The 20,671-nt window shown below is 41.2% G+C and overlaps 1 long non-coding RNA gene across 2 annotated transcripts in view; it reads left to right on the top strand.

The window, feature by feature from the left end:
• Nucleotides 1-20,671, top strand: part of LOC127056822 (uncharacterized) — a 118,667-nt gene that overhangs the window by 79,221 nt on the left and 18,775 nt on the right. For both annotated transcript variants that reach the window (XR_007775927.1, XR_007775928.1), the window contains one exon: nucleotides 6,726-6,855. This is a non-coding gene — a long non-coding RNA (uncharacterized LOC127056822). The remainder of the gene's footprint in view (nucleotides 1-6,725; nucleotides 6,856-20,671) is intronic.

Here is a 20,671-nt window from a genome sequence, read left to right as displayed (position 1 = left end):
AGCTTTTACTCAACTTATATTTTGTTTAAAATGTGCTTAAAAATTTTGTAAGCTAAAAACCGAAAGGACTTTACAGCAGTCTGTAACTGCCAAACATCCTGGCATTGTTGCCTGAGAATGAATGTCATTGAACCTAATAAGTTAACCGGACTGTGTCAGCCTGTTGGCATCTGTGAAAGCTACTGCCTAGATGCATACCCAAGAGGAAGAGAAGAAATGGATAGGTGAATAAAAAAGCCCAACTTGTATCCAGATATGGAGTTCTTGTCATTGTTTTTGCCAGATCATCAGCAGGCGTAAATTGTCACAGCTCCATTGACTTCACTTGAGAAATGACAAGGTACATCAGCTGAGGAGCGTGTTTTCTTTCTTTCATTCAATGTTAACTATCAACTAAGAGTTGCTCTACCATCCAAGTTTAGGCCCCAATCCCACAAGCATTGATTATCACACTGCGCTAAGAAGTTTGCTCTCTAAAATCATCACCATAGGAGCACGTTTTACTCTAGTTGCATTTATATGTCTTTTAGTTTTACTTTTGCAACAATAGAGAAATTTTTTTTTAACAGGATAGAAACCTTTGCCAGCATGAGCACTAGTAAATCAGTGACCCCAGGACTACCTAAAATCAATTGATAGTGTCATATAAAAAAACAAAAACAAAAAATGTTGATAAAATAAAGTGTGCAAGAAACCAGTAATGAATTACACCTAAACTTATCTCATTCATCTTGGACCATTGATAACGTTTTTTTGTTTGTTTGTTTTTTTGGGGAGGGGGTGTTGTGCAAGGGCAGGAATCTTGCATTGTAACATCAGGGTTATTAGCAGGTGTTCAGATGCAATGGTGATGAAGGTAATATAGGCAGAGACGTAGAGAGATGGAATAGGTTAATAGGTGACAGTCATGTCTTGTGATTTCAGTTGATGGAACTGTCATCCCTAAGCACACTGTTTTAAACAAGAAAGGCCAGTATCTAAATGTGCCCTTGTTGCCAAGAAGGCTGATGGCATATTGGGTTGTATAAGTAGGAGCACTGCCAGCAGATCGAGGGAAGTGATTATTCGCCTCTATTCGGCATTGATGAGGCCACACCTGGAGAATTGTGTCCAGTTTTGGGCCCCCCACTACAGAAAGGATGTGGACAAATTGGAGAGAGTCCAGTGGAGGGCAACAAAAATGATTAGGGGGCTGAGACACATGATTTACGAGAAGAGGCTGAGGGAACTGGGCTTATTAGTCTGCAGAAGAGAAGAGTGAGGGGGGATTTAATAGCAGCCTTCAAGTACCTGATGTAGGTTTCCAAAGAGGATGGATCTAGGCTGTTTCCAGTGGTGGCAGATGACAGAACAAGGAGCAATGGTCTCAAGTTGTAGTGGGGAAGGTCTAGGTTGGATATTAGGAAAATCTATTTCACTAGGAGGGTGGTGAAGCACTGGAATGAGTTACCTAGGGTGGTGGTGGAATCTCCATTTTTAGAGGTTTTTAAGGCCCAGTTTGACAGAGCCCTGGCTGGGATGATTTAGTTGGTGTTGGTCCTGCTTTGAGCAGGGGGTTGGACTAGATGACCTCCTGAGGTCTCTTCCAACCCTAATCTTCTATGATTCTATGATAAAGCTTATGGAAGTCAATGGAAAGACTCCCATCTATTCCTGATGGGGTTCAGATTAGGCCCAGAGTGAATATCCCTCACTCACACAATTTACTGGAACAGAGGGTCAATGCATAGAAACTGTAGCAAGTGTAGGACTGAATGGTCTAATGTCCGGCCAAGATACACTCCTTACAGTGAGTGGATATCTGATGCCTTGTATTTGTGTCACAGAGGAGTACAAGTTCTCTGTTGTCTCCCCCATCAGTGATACCTCAATACTGAGTTTAAAAGGTATTTTGCAATATCAAGATTGAATATTCAGTGAGTTTTAACACAGGAAGTTGATGGCAGGAGACTCAGAACAGGACTGCTTTCTTTCCTTGTACCTTTCCCCAGTATGCTGCATGTCTCTGCATTGGATTATGGATACTGCCTACTTATCATGGAACACTTCATTTATCAGTTTTGCTCTCTGACTTGTAAAGAGGATGAGAAATTTTTGAGACACTGTATTTGTGTTATGGGCAGTGAATTTTCAAGTTTTATGTAGTTTCTTATGTTTTTCATAAAAAAAAAGAGAGATGGGTAAAGTTATGGCAGAATCAAAATTTGAACGCTTATATCTTTGTCAGCTATCAGACTGACCATGCCAAATACCCTGCTTTACACATTATCAGCCTACACTTTTAACACAGAGGGCTTCACCCATGCAAGCTCTGCTTGGGCACCGTAGAGAGAGAGAGCTGTAGTCAGGGAGTCGGTTGTGACAGATTCTGAGCTGGCTGATCCTGGAGTCATGCTGGCAGAGATTCCCCCTACGCAATGGTATTCTCCCTTGACAATTTTTGGTCACTTTAGGTTCACTTTGCATAGTGTAAAACATAGTTTTTCCACACTTGCCAAGAATCTGTTCCAGAGAACTTAAACACGGATCACAAAGACAAATCTCCTACCAACACTTTATTTTCTGAGACTCTAAAACCTAAATTTTATTTGCTCCGTCACTCTAGAGGGTAGTCTAACAAGCAATAGGCGGTGATGCTATCATAGGGATTCAGCAAACCATCCCAATTCAGCAAAGCATGCAAGTATGTGCTGGAATCCAGCTGATTTCAATAGGATTTAAGCATGTATGCTTTGCTGAGTTGGGGCCATAGTAAGCTATCTGCCTTCCCTAAGGTTTTCATGCTGGTATTCCCTTTTGAGATGTGAAGTACTTGAACTTTTCAAGATTAGTTAGGGCATCTCCAGTTAACATGTATCAGTGCATAAAAATTTGTTATTGCTGCATTTTTAATTCAAACACCCCTTCCGCTCCTTTCTTCTCTCCACCTTCCTCCTCTGCCCACACCTGCTGTTCTGATGCAAGTATAATGCCAACAACTGGGGTTGTCGGGCGGGATCGAACCTGGAACCTCTGAAGCTTAGTGCCTGAGCCTCTACTACATGAGCTAAAAGCCAACTGTGTGTTAGCTAAGGCTGTAGAACAGACTCATTTTATATCCCTCTTTAAGTGGTCATGGTGCCACTAGATGAGACAGACCACCACACCCAGGAGGCCTGTGGGTTACACAAGGATGAACATGCCTGCTCCACTACCATCCAGAGTTAATCTGTTAATGTTGGACATTGTTAATTATTGCTCTCTTGCTCATTTCACTGAATGTTGCTACTCTGAAAAGTCAAATTGAACATGGTGTTGAATTATCAGACCATATTCTTTCCAAGACAACTTCTGGCTACGTTGATGAAACAATAAATGGCTAAAAATGTACTGTACATATAATAAAAGAAATTTGAATTATACCCTTATTGAAAAGTCTCCAGAATTAGATCAGAAATGATAACCTTTCTATAGGTATTTTAAACTGTCTTATAGAATTTAATAGAGAATTATTTCCCTTTTATAGAATTCTTAAAAAAAACATAGCAAACATCTAATTCTTGTTTATATTCAATAGGGCCATTTTAGAGTACTTTCTATAAAATCCTGTGTGGATGAAAGATTTTTTCCATGAAGACAAAGTTCAAAATACAACAAAATTCAGATGTGATTATCTGATGTTTATTGTAATAGAAGGGACAACATTTACTTGAATCTCTATTCCTTGAGCAACCAAATCTTCCACTGCAGTGGAAGACTACAAGATCAGGCCCTGAGCCAACACGAAGTAACATTTTTTACAAGCAAATAAGGAAGCCTATGTAACTTTGGACTGTGTGATAACATTCAGGAGATCATGGCATTTTTCAGTCTTACCCAAGTCTTATAAATTAATGTGGAACCAATGTCTTCATTTAACAAAAGGTAAACCCTAAATCTGTGGTGGAATGAAACACAGCATTGAAACTCCTGATGATATGTCTGAACTTTGCACATGTAAATAAATATAGACAGCTAATGTTATTTCCTAATTTTAGTTTGATGTAACCAATTACAATTTTCACATGCGTTAGTGATGTGACATGTCAAGGAAACAAATTTACTTAGTGTGTAGTAACTGTTAATGAAGAAGTAAAACAAACATCATACCCAGTCCACAATTATAGTTGTGAGGTATTGTCTAGTAATAACTGGAAATAGACAATCTGACAGATAATTTGTATCAATGGACTTAATTAAATGAATGAAAAATTAAAAGAGCATTACATGACTGACACAGATCTTTCACAGGTAAGGTGGACTTGGCCAAAGATTCAGGCAATTGGTTAAAAGTACTTTAAGCTCATTGTTGTGTGAAATTTAAAAATAGAATCAAATCTTTTCCCCACTGATCATACATTGCCGCAAGTGGGGAGAAATCCTAGCCCTATAGAAGTCAATGGCAGTTATGAAAATTCATTAAGTACTCTTGGTATACAGGATCTGGAAATGCTACAGATAAACTAACTACTTGCCATTCTAGAGCTGTAACCAAAAATTCCATATAAAACTAAATAGGAACATTTTGGACATCACATTGGATTTGTGAAAAGAAATCCTGTGTTGGCTGTTGTACTGGTGAAACATGCTTAGCTTAGCTGGGTGGGAAATGCTGATTTGTTGAGAGTGAAACTTTTATACAATACAATATAAAATTTGTAAAAAGTCCATAGGAATGATACATTTTGATTTTATCAGAACAAACCATTCAGTTGATCTGAAATGAATTGTTTTGTGGGAAATTTTGAAGTGTTTTGGCTTTGTTCTATTTTTGAAGGGAAAAAATTCAAAGACACAGAATTTCCTATGAAACAGAAAATCTAGTTCTAGCTCGGCTATAGGAAAACTAAAAGCAGAGAGTCTCAATATAGACAGAAAGTCAAAAGCCATCACTCAGTGTTGATCTGAATACCCTTGTGATTGGCTGCACTCACTATCACAAAAGGATGGACTTAGAAAAGGAGTAAGCAGCAAAAGTTTGGGTAAAAACAGCCCTGGAAAAGAATATTGCAGAACCTTCTTGGACATCAGGAAACCATCTCCTCTCTGAGTCTAAGCTGCAGTTTCAGTTTCATTTCTGAATGATGTATGTTTATACCAAATTAATAAAAAAAAAAAAGTCTGAGTGAAGATGGTCAGATAATTGTTTGTTTTCTAATATTATACAGCAAAGTGAGAAACAAAACTAAAATTGAAAGTATAAAGGACTAGTTTAAAGGTAAAGAACTGGAGAAAAAAAATCTCGGGAACATAATGTAAAAATCAGGAAAGTAGGAATAAAATGAGGAATTTAGAACTACGTTTTACAAAGGGCCAGGTGGGCCTTCACTTTTGCCTGGGTAAGCCTCATTGGTGTCAATGGAAATCACGCATGAATTTGAAGGTAGATATTGGTCCCATGGAATGAGTTCCCAGGAAAGTCAATTGAAACAAAGTTCTATATCCTGCCATCATTTGGAACTCAGAACTCTCATTGAAGCTGGTGGGGATTAGGAGGGTCTCACTAACAGGAAATGGCCCAAACAGTGTAAAAGGGTTTAAGGGACACTTATCTTTGATCCTTTTGAGTAAGAGGATGATGAAAAAAAGCAGAAAGGATGGATTAAGAATACTGAAAAAGGAAGATATTTTGGATAGGATAATGTTCTCCTAAAATGTCCTGGGTACTGAAAAGAAAAAAGAATGCATCATAGACAGATCTGGTAGCAGTGAACACATTGCTCAGTGTAGCTCTCCCAGAACTGAGATTTTGCAAGGCAGGGGATAAAGGGTTCAGAGTAGGAAAATTCAGGCAAACAGTGCTGTAATGCTAACAAAATAGAACTATTGTGAAAAACAGTGATCTCCGGTTGTAGCACTGACCAAGGAAACCAATAAGGAAACTTGGAAGCTCATCTCTTTCACGAACAGAAGTTGGTCCAATAAAAGATATTACCTCACCCACCTTGTCTATCTAATATAATGGTACATTTTATACACACAGCGAATTGTATACACACACAAGCAATAAAAACCCACTTTTCAGCACCATAATGATAACTACAAGGAAGTGAAGAGTGAGGTGATGAAATTCTTGAGTCTACTTGAGCTGCTATTGAGTAGGAATCATGAGGTGAACTTACATGGTAGTGAGATTGTGTTGCTGGAAGATATGAAATCATGATAACTCAGGGCCAGATTCTGCCACTCTTACTCAGGTTGAGTTGCCCGGCAAATAGTCCCATTTGTGTCCCTCAGCTCGAATTGCTATCTTTCCTCATGCTTCCCCTTTACCTCTTTCCTTGTTCAGTCACCTTTGTATCATCTAAAGATAGAAGACAAACTAGATTAGGAATGGTTAAGGAACAGGAATCCTACTGAGTGGATTAACACTTTTGCCATTTTCACTTCAATTTTCCCATACACCAATCCTTACACTAAGTTTTGTCTCCATGAGTCTGATGCAGGTGTGGGGTGCAGAACCCACCCGTCAATCACTGACATCAGCATTTAGGGAAGCCCTTAGCAAATCAAGAGAGAAAGTTCTGCCTACAGATTAGTAAAATGACAGTTTACAGGCAAAAGTACAAAGACAGAAGAGGACTTGTTTAGAAACAATGTTCATTGGTTATTGTTCTTGCTTATTATAATTAATTGCTGAATCACTGCCTCCTATCATGAAAAAAATATCTTTAAAAGTCAAATTCCCTCTCAAATGCACTTTTCAGATGCTGGCCATCCCTCAAGATGGCAGACAAGTTGCAGAAGTGGGAATTGCAAATAAGTAAGAGTTTGTCCTGTTGTTGTCCCCCAGCTCTATGTGCAGAAAGGGAGAAACCTACAGGGTTCATGTGGCAGGTAACAGAAAAAGTCAGACTGCATATTGGCATGAAATGCTATTGGAAAATATTTTAACATGCCTTAAAATACAGCAGAATGTATATCTGTCTACAAGCTCTCTGCACAATTGGCAGAAGTACTGTGAGACTTAAGTAACTTTGTATATAAAGTACAGATGCTGAAGAGTTCAGGGAACGTGTTGATTGTACAGTTTCAATGCAGCAAACACCTAACAGAACATACTTTCCAACCAAAAGGGACCTAATATTTTGTGTTATTTCTGATTCACGAGCGATGTTTGGTCTGACCACGGAAGCAGAGCTAAAGAAGGAGCATGATATTGCCTGCAGCATTCAACAGAGGTTATTGCACAAAACGTTTGTCAGAGTGCCAAAGGGGGTGATGAAAGAGGAACAGCCTGTGACATACCAGCCAAGCAGGATCACTCACATCACCAGCTATGCTTTAGTATCTGCAGTTAGAAGTGCATACATCCACACAAACTGGGCTGGGGCAAGCATTGATTTGAGCTAAAACAGTCTGGATAGAAAGCTGGAACCTAACAGCAATCGTATTCCTTCCAACTCTCACAGGATCCCACTGCCACAGGCAAACACCATTTACTGAAGCGCTAACATAAGAGCACATTGTGCTGCATGTTCCATCCTCTGAGATGCTCCTGCCTCTGAGATTGAGATAATTTGCATTAGCATTAGAGTGACTAAGAGAAGCAGAGTAGTGGGGCAAGTGTCCAACCTTTGCCAGAGCACATTTGTAGTAAGAAAACATATCAACATTAGTGATGTGTTTTATTGTCATTTAGAATTTTTGCAATTTTTCTTTAGAAATGGAAAACAATTCTCTGACATCCTCTGTACCCTTTTAGGGTAACATACAATGAAAATGGAATCATACAGTAGAGAGTTCACAGCTGCAGAAGTATGGTAAATAGCAGAGGCTTCTGACATGAATGAGATGTTGCAGTCACCAAACAGGAGGAGTGTTATAGTGAAGCCATTGATCAAACAGCAGCCTTATGCTCTATGGGAACTCAAGAAACTAACCGAAGAATTTTTTGGACCCAAATCAAGAAATAGAGACCATGTAGAAACGAGATAATATAAAAGCGACCAAGTGAGTGAAAAGATCAGAAGGAAAAGTCTGATGACTCTGAAAAAAATGATTTCGTGACATTCAGGTGGAATTTGTTGTTAGTTCTTTCCAGTCACTTCTCAGCTCAAATTTTCATTTTTTAGTGAAATTTCATGAAATCCATATTTTTGTACCAAAAACCTGTAAGATTTTAAATTGTGCCTATTTTCAAATCAAATTTCAAATTTTTGCATTGTGTACTCATAATAGCTTTATTATAAACAAAAAACCTGTATAATTCTGTTGATTTTTTTTATTTTATTGTTTTTTTGAAATGAACCATTTCTGAACATTTGGAACACAGTGTAAAATACTTTGATTTATGATATTTTAGAATATAAAAGAGTTTTTGACTCTTTGCAGTAGTTGTATTAAGGAGTAATTGAGCAACACAATAGTTGGAGTGAGTGGCAAATAGGATATATAGGTCATGATCCTGAAAAGAGTTACAGGCATACTTTAAAAGGGATGTAGCTTTTTATTGAAATGTCCTGATGGTAGAAGTGTCAGGTAAGTTGTCACAGATGATAATGGCACAAGAGTAAAGGTGATGGTGCTGTTTGTGATATGGATTGTTGACCCCCAGCAACTGAACTAATAACAATGCTTGTCATATAGGCCACAAAGCAGCTTAGTGTGTACTAGGGGTGAAATTCTGGCCCCCCCACTGAAGTCAATGGAGCCAGGATAGTCACTACTAACCTGGAAAACATTCTAATCAATGATGTCAAGGTAAAAAAACTCCTAACCCCATAACCAAACCTGTGACTAACCCAGCTTCCCAAATTTTACTCACTGATGTAAACCACTGAGAATTGTTCATCTTCTGTATTTCCATTTCCATGGCAAATGTATACATTATACTTTAATATATTGTTCCTCAAAAGAAAGATTTAAATATTTGTAAAAAGAGACAAGCCGTCTGAAGAAGACACTGGTGTGATGTTATGTTCTAAATATGATTTGTTTTATAAATAAATTTGCATAAAAATAGCTATTCCTGGATGTCATAGTTCTAGTTTATCTTTAATTCAGACGCTCACGAAATGTAAATTATTTTTACAGCTAAATAAAAGCTATACCAAGCTGCCAGGAAAGAATGATGAGACGCACATTGTGCCATGCAGTCATGATAAATCCAGCAGCACCATGGTTACAGTCAAAATGTAAGGCCTCCTCCAGCAACTAGCTTTAGCAAACTAATCTTAACTGGAGAAGAATGTCATGCATGACATTAGTTCAGTAGCAGAAAATATTTACCTAAAAGCTCGACAGTCACCCAATATGTGGAGTAACTGCTGGTATTTATATAAAGCTTTTATTATGGAATAAAAGCATCAGTGTGTTTTGGGCTTTATTCTGCCTGTGCTTGTGCGTGCGTGTGTGTTAGAGAGAGAGAAATGATGATATCAGTATTCTTTTAGCATGGTAAGGTTTACAGTGGCTATTGGTGAGAATATTGATGTTAGGATAAAAAAGCTTATGAAATATGAAGTGATCCTCAGGGTGGCAATGACATGCTTTTATTTTATTTTCTCTACTTGTGTGCTGGCGTCTAGCTTCTTCGGAGGCAAACAACTTACAGTGAGAAAATGTGGTTGTATCTTCTTTAGCAGTGGGGGTCTCATGTTACGTTTTAAAAAAAATACTTTGCAAAAATGCAATGCTTGTGGACGGTGTCCTGCAGTCCCATACACCTGTGTCAATCCAAAATAATTCAGTTAACTTCAGTGAAGTTACTCTGGATGGAAGCTGGTATAACTGCAATTCGAATTTGGCACTCCCTCTAAGGAGAAGTTAAATTCTGTCTACCTCTACAGATACAGGAATATAGATGTGACATGGAGACTCACTGGTGATTCACTACTCTGAGAGTAACTCTTGCCAGGCCTGACATACTCAGTACACCTAACACACTGTTGTCTTGATATATACCCAAAAAGTGTCATGTACTATGCCATATGCCATTGGAACACTAAGAAAATACTGACCATTACTATCCTTGTGTGATGGATGTATGGTCAACCCAAAAAGGATTATACAGATGTGCTGGAATTATGACTAAAATGTGTTTAAAGCAGGCATATGAAGAGGAGTTGAAATACAGTTTTTTCCCCAGATAAAGGAATGTGGTTCTGCCTGCTTAAATATCTCCCCCAGGTAAATTGAGCAAAGTGTGACCAAAGACAAAGAAAAACACATTTGCATGCCAAGCAAACAAAGCTATCAGGAGAGCAAGTGAGGGAAAAGTGATCATTGAACACTCTCAGTGGGGGATGGATACTGCACCCACAGGAAACCATCCAGCCTCTTGACACAGCGTCATTGAACTTTGAGAAAGAGATTTTTCAGAGGTTTACTGGACTATAAAGAGAGACCAGATGTGAAGAAGAGCTCTGTGTAAGCACAAATGCTAGCCCCGTTCACCAACAGAAGTTAAGCCACTAAAATAAAAATTACCTCACCCACCTCGTATCTATATGGAGAAGGACAGAGAGCTATTAAAGTTACCCTTCACCTGGGGAGACAGAAACTTGGACTTTCTGGGGATTTGGACTAAGCACTAGTCTGCCATTACTGGAAAAGGAAAGCTGGTGAGTAAACTACCTTGAACAAAGACTGTAGCTTGCTAAGTTTGTTTGTAATCTTTTCTATCTTTATCGCTTATACCTTAACTCACTTAAAATCTCTCTTTTTGATTGAATCAACTTGTTTTACATTTTATCTAAACCAGCCTAGTGCTTTGATTCAACTGATGTGATTGTTAACGCCAGTCAAGGCAACAAGGTGCTGTTTCTATTTCTTTGAAGGAGCAGTGAACTTAATACCTTCTGGGAGTGTTCCAGGAGAGGGCTGGACACTGCAGGGAGACAGTTTTGGGGAAATTCAGGACTGGGGGCATTGAGGTCAATCTACAAACAGTAACTGGGTAGTGGAAGACCAGGCATGACTGGCACGCTTGTATGTTGCCTGTTGGGGGTCTGTGCTTTGAGCCACCACAACAGAACATTTAAGGCAAGCAGAGTTGCAGGGCATGTCATGACAAAACCTCTTGCTGGTCTGGGTTAAACCGAAAAATGTCACAGGAGAGACCCCAAAAAAATGCCTGTTTTGTTTTTTGTTCATTGACCCCAATTGTCAGCATCTCCACACTTTGCTACCCAAACACTTTTGGTGTGGAGATGGCTACTGTAGGTCACAGGGGTGATGGTGCTTGTTCTCTAGGTCTCCAGCAGGAAACCCAGACTCTCCACCAAGAAAAAGAGGGTGAAACTGGGTACCAATATTGTAACCATAGCAATGAAATTCATAGTACTTTATAATTTGATTTAAATACCTAACTACATATCGTTAACATTTCCAGTTATGAGCTCCAATTTTGATTTCAAACAGGTTCTTTAAAATATAGAATTCTATTGTTTTATTTTGAATTTGTTTGCTGTAAATATTACACTAAGGAAATGATCATTAGAAGTAGTCATTAAAATCCAAAGATGGCTAGATAATTATGGGGAAAGGAGCCCTAAGGAACTTCAGCTGATATTCATTGAGACATATGCTTGTCCAGATAAAAGGCATGGTGAATAGACAAAACACCCTTACTGCGTTAACAGTCGTAAGGGGTAAATTGCAAGGATGTAAAAAATGAGGGCAGAATTTGGTTCAGACGTTTCATTTCCAGGAGTCAGTGTAATTGCACAAGTGTGCAGATAGGACTGTTCATTCCCTGAGCTGTGCTATACCAGGCTTGTCTCTGGCTGAGTTTCCCAGCAAGTAAAACTGCTTGACTGATGTGGTCATCTCCAGCAGATTCAGGTACCCTCAGTTGCCCTGTTCTTAACAGGGAAAAAACAAAAATAAAACCCACATACACAGTGATGACTCTTCCCCAGGGCCGGTGCAAGGATGTTTCGCACCCTAGGCGAAACTTCCACCTTGGGCTCCCCCCCGGCGTCCCCGCCCTGAGGCGCCCCCTCCTGCCCCAGTGGCAGCTCCTCCCCCACCCCGAGGCACACCCTTGCAGCAGCTCCACACCCCCCACCCATTGCCCTGATGCACCCTTCCCACCCTCACTCCTGCTCTGTGCATGAGCACGAGCACCCCGAGCACGCCATTGCTGCTTCACTTCTCTCGTCTCCCAGGCTTGCAGCGCCTAAGCTGATTGGCGCTGCAAGCCTGGGCGGCGGGAGAAGTGAAGCAGCTCACCCCTGCCCTGCATCCTCCCTGAGCATGCTGTGGCTGCTTCACTTCTCCCTCCTACCAGGCTTGCGGCGCCAATCAGCTTAGGCACCACAAGCCTGGGAGGCGGGAGAAGTGAAGCAGCCATGGCCTCCTCGGGGAGGAGGTGAAGCAGGGGTGAGCTGGGGCAGGGAGTTTCCCTGCGTGCTGCCTCCCCTCCCCCTCTACTTGCTGCAGGTGGCCTCCCCGCACTCCCCTGCCTCAGCTCCCTCCGCCTAAATGCCAGTGGTGAATGGGGTGGCCAAAGATCTGGCCGCCGCAGTTGCTGCTGAAGAAAATGGTGCCCCCCAAATCTCAGTGCCCTAGGCGACCGCCTAGGTTGCCTAAATGGTTGCACCGGCCCTGCTCTTCCCTATCTCCTGCCTCTACTGCATGGGTGCTACAGTGCTGCCTTAAACAAACTAAGCATCAGGCCAAGCTGCTCCAAAAATTGTGGGTCCTGCAGAGCCCAAGGAATAGGAACAAATAGGAGCATCTGACGAGTCTTTGCAAAAGAGGGAGCACAAAGCCTGGCTAGTCAGTGCAGCCACAATACCTCTGCAAGCAGCATATTTGCATGGGATGTTTGGGAGGAAATAGTCACACAACATTTCTGTCTTCCAGGAGCTTTTAGAATCACATATTTTCTTTGAAGCTGTGGCAGTCCTTATACAGTACCATGCTCTCTCTGCTAGCTTTATTGTTTCTGATGTTGCCAGTGACCGCATTGTGATCAACTCACTAATCTGAACTCTCCCTGTGGCCTTCTGGCTACTTGTGCATTATCTTCCCTTTGCAGTAGTTCCTGAATTTTGCAGCGCCTCTTAGGTCCTGGTCTATAGTTTTTTATTTGGGTCAATGGTTGTACTAGCTACCTTCTCCCCTTCCTTTCAGACACTCATTTTACTGGTGGAAAACAGTGGAGTGTACAACAGACAAACTAAAACACAAAGGGGAAAAAAAGGAGAGAAAGAGAGTGTGTGCAACCCAGCATAAAAGAGAAATGTATCTTCTTGTTGCTATTGGAGCACTCCAAGGCTGCAGTATAAATAGATATGACATGGCACAGAGCTTGCCCCAAAGAGTTAGTTGTATCCACATTCAGATAGGTGATAAAAAGGTAATTAGGGGAAAAACTTTCTGCATGTTTTCACATTGTTCTCCAGAGAATGGTTTTTGAATTACCATGTATTTGATATGTGTGATGTGTCTATTTTAACTTGTCCTGACTTTTTTCCATTTTGAGTAAACAGGGGAAAGAAGCCAGACACTTACATTCAGGTGACACTAATGGCCAGTTCTTAAATATTACATGAACAGATATGAATGCTGAAGGGTGCTGAGATTCCTGTGAGGTCCTGAGTCAGCTCCCATTGACTTCTGTAGGAGTTGAGGGTCCTCAGCAGCTTTCAGGATTAAGTCTGGGAGCCCCAATTTAGTAAAGCATATAAGCAGCTGTTACTTTTAAATAGGGATGGATTTAAGCACATATTTAAAGTTAAGCCCATGTTTAAATGCTTTGCAGAATTGGGCCATCAAGGACATGTGGGAGTGGACCCATTGACTCCAATGGACCATGCATCTGCTTAAAGTTAAGAGTGTGCTTAAGTTCTTAGCAAGGTTGGGTCCAGAATGCACATCTCCCATGTATGTCAAACATCCTCGACTCTGCCTATTTTGTAAAGTGCATCAGGATTCAAGAGCTCAGTTCTGTCCTTTGGAGATATTCTGCCTCTCATTTTTAACTTTAAAATATGAAAATTGTCACTTTAAAAATGTATATCTATCTATTTATCTAGTGAAGTCATCATAGCACTGAAAAATGTAAGAGAAGTAAACCTCTTGACCTTTTAATATTTTATATTTACAATGGCCAATCGTTTAAACAGAACCAAACAATGCTGTTTAGAAACATTGAAAAAAGAAGACTCACTCTCAGCTGATGGCTCATATGACAAGGTGCTGCTCAGAGTGAATTTTTATGCTTGAGTTATAAACCCTTGAAAAATGGGGAGCCTAATGCAAAAGCTGACACAGCTTTAACTAAAGCAGCTCTAGTAAGTGCTGCTATAATTATTTGCTCATTAATTACAAATTTTGCAAGACGCGAGAGTAACACAAATTGGAAAATAGGAATAATTATCAGTAATAAAGCCACAGAAGCTGGACACATTGAAAGTATCTTCCTCTTTAAATTTAATAATAGCAAGACAGCTAGAAAATTAATAAGAAATACATAATTGAAAATTAACCTTGCAAATCTGCTGTTAATAAACCATGGTACTCTTGCATTACAGTAATTTTACAGAGCCCTTAATTTGCATTTGAAGTGCTATCCCAGGTAATACTTTGTGTTCAGAACAATCTATGTGTGTTTGGGTTTTCAGATAAAATACAGAGCGTGCACTTTAACATAGTTAAAGTTTTCGGACCATGGAATAATGTTTACTTTGTGTTCTGAATGGCCTAGGAAATGCATTTTTATAACCAGAATAATTGTAAGCCAAAAGTACATTGGCGATTTTGTGCCTGCCGTTATGCCCGAATGCTGTTTGTTATTGTTGAATCAGAGTATTGTAGTGCATGCTGCTTTCATCCTCAATTTGTTTCACATTTCTGTAATATTCCAGTTTTGGTGATCAGACCTATTGATGGAGCTTCCCTGGATATGGGTTATTTGAGTTATCCTGGGTCTGGGAACCTGGGCTAGCCAAGTTCATCTGTGAGCATCCACACTTCTAAGCCATATTCGAGTGATACCTGTGTAGCTATGTCTGCACTGACCGTGCACTAACCTGCATTAGGCACTAGGACTTCTGGGGTCATATCACATGGTTCTTTGGGTTACACTAATTTGCACCACTGTGTAGTGTGAGCCTCTGACCTCCTGGCAGCATGCTGGGCTGAGAATCTCTGAGATGGCATCAAGTGCTGTACAGAGATGTAGCAGGCTGCATGGAAATGTGGGGTTTAGATCTTGACTCTGTGAATATAAACTGTTCGGTGACTTCTAGTGCAGAAGAAGAGAATAGGTAGAAGGGCTGGAAAATATGGCCCAAGGGGAATTGTGGGAAGGTATTGGAGGATGATCAGCACCCAAGTGAAGTAACTGGGATTATCTACACTGCAGGGTGGGTGAGTTGTGGCCCAAGTTAGAATGAAGCCTGAGTTCTTCCCTACACCCCCAGTCACGCAAACTGGTCTGGTTTAAGAGCATGTCCAAATCTGGGAGAAAGGGTTTTTGTGTTGGGATGGGGGCTAGGTAAGAGCACAGGTTAACTCTGTAGTGAAGAAGTAAGTATCCTCAGGGACAGTTGTGACTGTTCAGTGAGTCAGTGGTAAGTAGCACTAAGCACACAGTTGCTAGGCTACAGTGGATGCTGTCATCGCTGTATTTCTGGGTAGATCTGGTGGGAGGCAGTGTCATCTAATGGACTGAGAAAGAGCTGGGAGTTCAGAGCTCCTGGGGCCAAGTTCTCAGCTGGTGTAAATCAGCACAGCTTCTTTGATTTAATGGAAATGCACCAATTTACTCTAGTCAAGAATCTGGCACATGGGTTCTATTCTCAGCTCTGCCGATGCCTCTCTGTCTCCATATTCATAAAATAGGGATAATCGTTATCTAGCTACTTCTTATGGCTGTTGTGATCATTAAATATTTAATGTTGGTAAGTTCAAAGTACTACATGTTGTACATTATTAGATCTGTTTTATATCTTCATAAAACAAGTAAAGCAATTCCTCTTTATTTTCAGATTGGAACTATTAGTCCTATTGTATCTTGCTAAATGGCCTTTGCATATACTATGCTTTATAAATAGGGTACTGTACTTTTCCTACTGCATATCCATAGTGCACTCACATATTTATTGCCAAGCGTTTCGCACAAAAGTGTGCAGTGTTTCATTACAGTGCAATGCATTAAAAAGTGCATTACAAAGTGGTTTTTCAAAAAATTATTCAGACACAGTATCTAGAGGAAGAAGAGAGTACACTCAAAAGATGGTTTGTGCACAATTCCAAGCATCACCACTGACTGCATGTAAAATGTTGGCTTAATTGTCCAAACCACAAATCCTAGGGGAAAGGCCATTTGGGGTCAGTGATTCAGCTGTTTGTCTGTTCATTTTACGTAAGAGGGCAGCAGCTGGGTGCTTTCTGTCCAAAGCCAGCAATAGCCGGAGCACCTTGCCTCTGAAAAGGCTTGATTCCCTGGTAGAACAGAGGAAGATCCCCAAAGAAACCTCGAAAGCAGCTGCTGTCATATAGTCTTTGATTTGAACTCTAGTCCATTTATTTGCTACATACATATGCTTGACACTGCAGATAACTTAAGGCCTTTGTCACTTCCTTCCACAATATTCTGCCTATTTCAGAGACTCCTTCAGTGCAAGCCAACTGCACTATTACAACAACAGTAATAATAGGTTATTACAATTCTATAGTGACTTATACCAGAGGAGCTCAGGGTGCTTGAAGGATATGAGTAAGTTTCAACTGAAACTCCTTTTGAGGGATAGGTACCTAGAGAGCGGTGAGAAGCTCAGCTCTTTCAGTTCACAGGAGCACGGGGTGGGTTTGGATTTTGTTTAGCCTGTGTACTAAGGTTGCCTTTCTGAGGTACAAACAACAGTACAGCAGGGAATGCTGAGCCCATAAAACTGGACAGCTGGCAGTGTGTACTGAGCACCCTCACAGATTCCTGCAACAGCTATCTCAAAAACTGGATGACCCTGAGAAAACCTGGACAGGTGACACCCTATTGTGTACTCACTCCCAGAGCATCTCTTTGAGGTTTGAATCTCAAAGTGAAAGTTAACCATAGCTGCCAAGTTTTTCCTGGGTTTGGGCTGAACTATGCAACACCATAAATCCCTCCCTCATCCCTAACCCCAGGCGGGACAGCGGCATATCTGCATGAAATTCAGTCCAGTTTCACCTTCCTCCATGCAACAGTGCCTAGTTTGGGGTATTTACCGAAATCCAAAAATAGATGAGTTTCACTTGGTATGGGGGGGGGTATTAATCCTGGACAGGGCATAACTGCTGAAGCAAGGAGTATTAGAAACTGCTCGTTAGCAACCTGGGGTTATCAGACACCCAGGTCCTGACTTTCAGTTGGTCACAGGCCTCTCTCATCGTTAAAAGCAGCCGCCTCCCCATGGATTTCTTCAGGGAGTTCTGCTGAAGGTTGGCCGCTGTCTACGCCCTGCCATGGCAGAACTGTTGACAGGAACTGCCTGCAGTTGTGCAAGTGCAATCAGCATTGCTGGGGGAAGAGACTTTCCCCAAGTCAGGAGGTAAGAAAATACAAGCAGGGCTGTGTGCCAGGGGCAGAAGAGGGGCTGAATGCCAAATGCCAAGAAACAAGTGCATCAGGCGGGGCAAGGGGTTGGCAAAACCATGACGTCACCCTCCCCACTTGCTGTGGAATGGAGTGTGCTGCACCATGAACAGGGCACCTCAGAATACTCTCTCCCTAGCTTAAACAAAGGGGCTGCCAGATGAACTGTGCCTTTGTGGGGCCACAATTCATCCCAGTGCTCCCTGTACACAGAGTAGCTGCTCCTCCTTATGGCTGTGTTTAAAGAGCCAGAAATAAACTATCCCAACAAGATAAGGAAATGGTTTCCTTACTGTGAGGTAGGTTCTGCCATTCAAACTCCAGTCATGTAGCCCCTGCCTCGTTGAGTAGCCCCAATGATCAGATATCCTTTCTGACCTGCAAAGAGAGCGGGACTATTGGAGGTGTAAAGTACCATTCAGCCTCAACAAAGGTATCAAAATGTGGCCTGGAGCATCTGACGCTCAGAGGTTCCAATCCTCCACAATTCCACTTGGCTTCAAAAATGCTAAGTACACTTCTGTCTTTTTCACTGCAATCTATTAACAATTTTAACCTGTCTTCTTAAGTCATTGCAATGCATTTTTAAAACACTAAAAAGCAGCTGTTAATTCAACTTGATCCAGGATTAAAAAAAATGTTAATACCTTTAATCGATCAAAGCTAATTCATATAAATTGGGCTCTGTTCACTACTGTAGCCAAGTATAAATGGTGACAGTGACATCACTGAGGCTGGGGTCTGCCAGCCCAAGTTACGCTACTGTAATGACAATGGACTGATTTAACTATTAGGATCTCAGTGAATATTTCATACTTAAAATGAAGCCTAACCTCTAATTGAGGTTTATGGGGAGTGCATATTGTGGAATCAGTGTAGAACAGATTCCGGCACAGAGAAACTTTGCAGTTAAAGGAAGTGTTTGTGAATGGCATGCTTACTGCATAAACCATAACTTCTTAAGGCCTGGTGGAAATCCTTTTAGAATGAAAAATTACTCTAGAATAGCTTTTAATAAACAAATGGCTGGAATACCTTCTAAAATTTTCCAACCCACAACTTCTGAAAAAAATCATTTGGATGCCACAGAGAGAATATTGCATTTTTGTAGGCCCCTGAACCAATAAAAGCATCATCCTTATAATAAGAAGAACAATAAAAATACAATGGGAGCTTTGGGTTATAAATGTAGGACCTTTCAGCAACAATTTTAGCTACCCAATTGATTTATAATAACGATGTCAAAGTAGCCTAGGTCCAGATCCATACACTTAGTGTAAGGCAGGTGTGAGAATGCTCTCCTGTTCCTGCTGTTCTATTTGCTTTTAGTTTTCGGGGGAGGGGAATGACTAACACAGTTCCCCTGCGTTCCCTTGTGATCTGCAATGTGGGAATCTGTTCCCCTGCAGAGCAGGAGCCACTGGGGTTGCTGGCCCATTGTCAACCCCTGAAAATGCAGTTCTGCAGATTCATCTCTATTTGCCCATCTCTGCTTTTACCCTTATCCTCTAGCTCAGTAAGTAAGGACTATTTGGCTATGTAGGCCATGTATGATTTTGCCAGGGACTGAAGTGAGGCTGACTGGTCTGTAGTTCCCTGGGTTCTCTTTCTTCTCTTTTTAAAATATGGGCACTATATTTGCCTTTTTCCAGTCATCCAGGACCTCCCCCGATTGCCATGAATTTTCAAAGATACTGGCCAATGGCTCTGCAATCACATCAGCCAACTCCCCCACCACCCTTGGATACATTAGATGCATTAGGTCTGGACCCAGGGACTTGTGCATGTCCAGCTTTTCTAAATAGTCCTTAACCTGTTCTTTTACCACTGAGGGATGCTCACCTCCTCCCCATACTGTGTTGCCCAGTGCAGCATTCTGGGAGCTGATCTTGTCTGTGAAGACTGAGGCAAAAAAACCATTGAATACTTCAGCTTTTTCCATATCATCTGTCAGTATGTTGCCACCTCCATTCAGTAAGGTCCCACACTTTCCCTGATGTTCTTCTTGTTACTAACATACCTGTAGAAACCCTTCTTGTTATCCTTCACATCCCTTGCTAGCTACAACTACAATCATGCCTTGGCCTTCCTGATTACACCCCTGCATGCTCTAGCAATATTTTTATATTCCTCCCTAGTCATCTGTCCAAATTTCCACTTCTTGCAAGCTTCCTTTTTGAGTTCAAGGAATCCATTTTGAAGCACTTGAAGGAAAGGAAAGTGATCAGAAACAGTCAACATGGATTCACCAAGGGCAAGTCATACCTGACCAACCTGATTGCTTTCTATGATGAGATAACTGGCTCTGTGGATATGTGGAAAGTGGTGGATGTGATATATCTTGACTTTAGCAAAGCTTTTGATACAGTCTCTCATAGTATTATTGCCAGTAAGTTAAAGTAGTATGGACTGGATGAATGGACTATAAGGTCAATAGAAAGCTGGCTAGATTGTCGGGCTCAATGGATAGTGATCAATGGGATGTCTAGTTGGCAGCTGGTATCAAGCGGAGTGGCCTAGGGGTCGGTCCTGTGGTTGGTTTTGTTCAACATCTTTATTTACGATCTGGATGATGGGATAAATTGGACCCTCAGCAAGTTCGCAGATGACACTAAGCTGGGGAGAGAGGTAGATATGCTGGAGGATAGGGATAGGGTGCAGAGTGATCTAGACAAATTGGAGGATTGGGACAAAAGAAATCTGATGAGGTTCAACAGGGACAAGTGCAAAGTGCTGCACTTAGGAAGGAAGAATCCCATGCACCGCTATAAGCTGGGGACTGACTGACTAAGCACCTGGGGATTACAGTGGACGAGAAGCTGGATATGAGTCAGCAGTGTGCCCTTGTTGCCAAGAAGGCTAATGGCATGGCATACTGGGCTAGTAGGAGCACTGCCAACAGATTGAGGGAAGTGATTATGTGCATCCAAGTGAAGGAACATAGACCAGGCCTTGATCTCATAAATTCTCCTTCCTTACAAGGAAAAATGGCCCATAAGGAGGCCTTTTATCTGTATCTAATGTATGAAGCCAGGGTCAATTGCTCATCGCTAGCCATCAGCAATCCAGTTAATTGGAAGGAGCACTTCAGTGGGCGTCATGGTGACCCAGCACCCCTGA

Source organism: Gopherus flavomarginatus, chromosome 8, assembly GCF_025201925.1.
Source record: "Gopherus flavomarginatus isolate rGopFla2 chromosome 8, rGopFla2.mat.asm, whole genome shotgun sequence".
Lineage (NCBI taxonomy): Eukaryota > Metazoa > Chordata > Testudines > Testudinidae > Gopherus > Gopherus flavomarginatus.
This window is presented reverse-complemented; position numbering and strand designations above follow the sequence as displayed.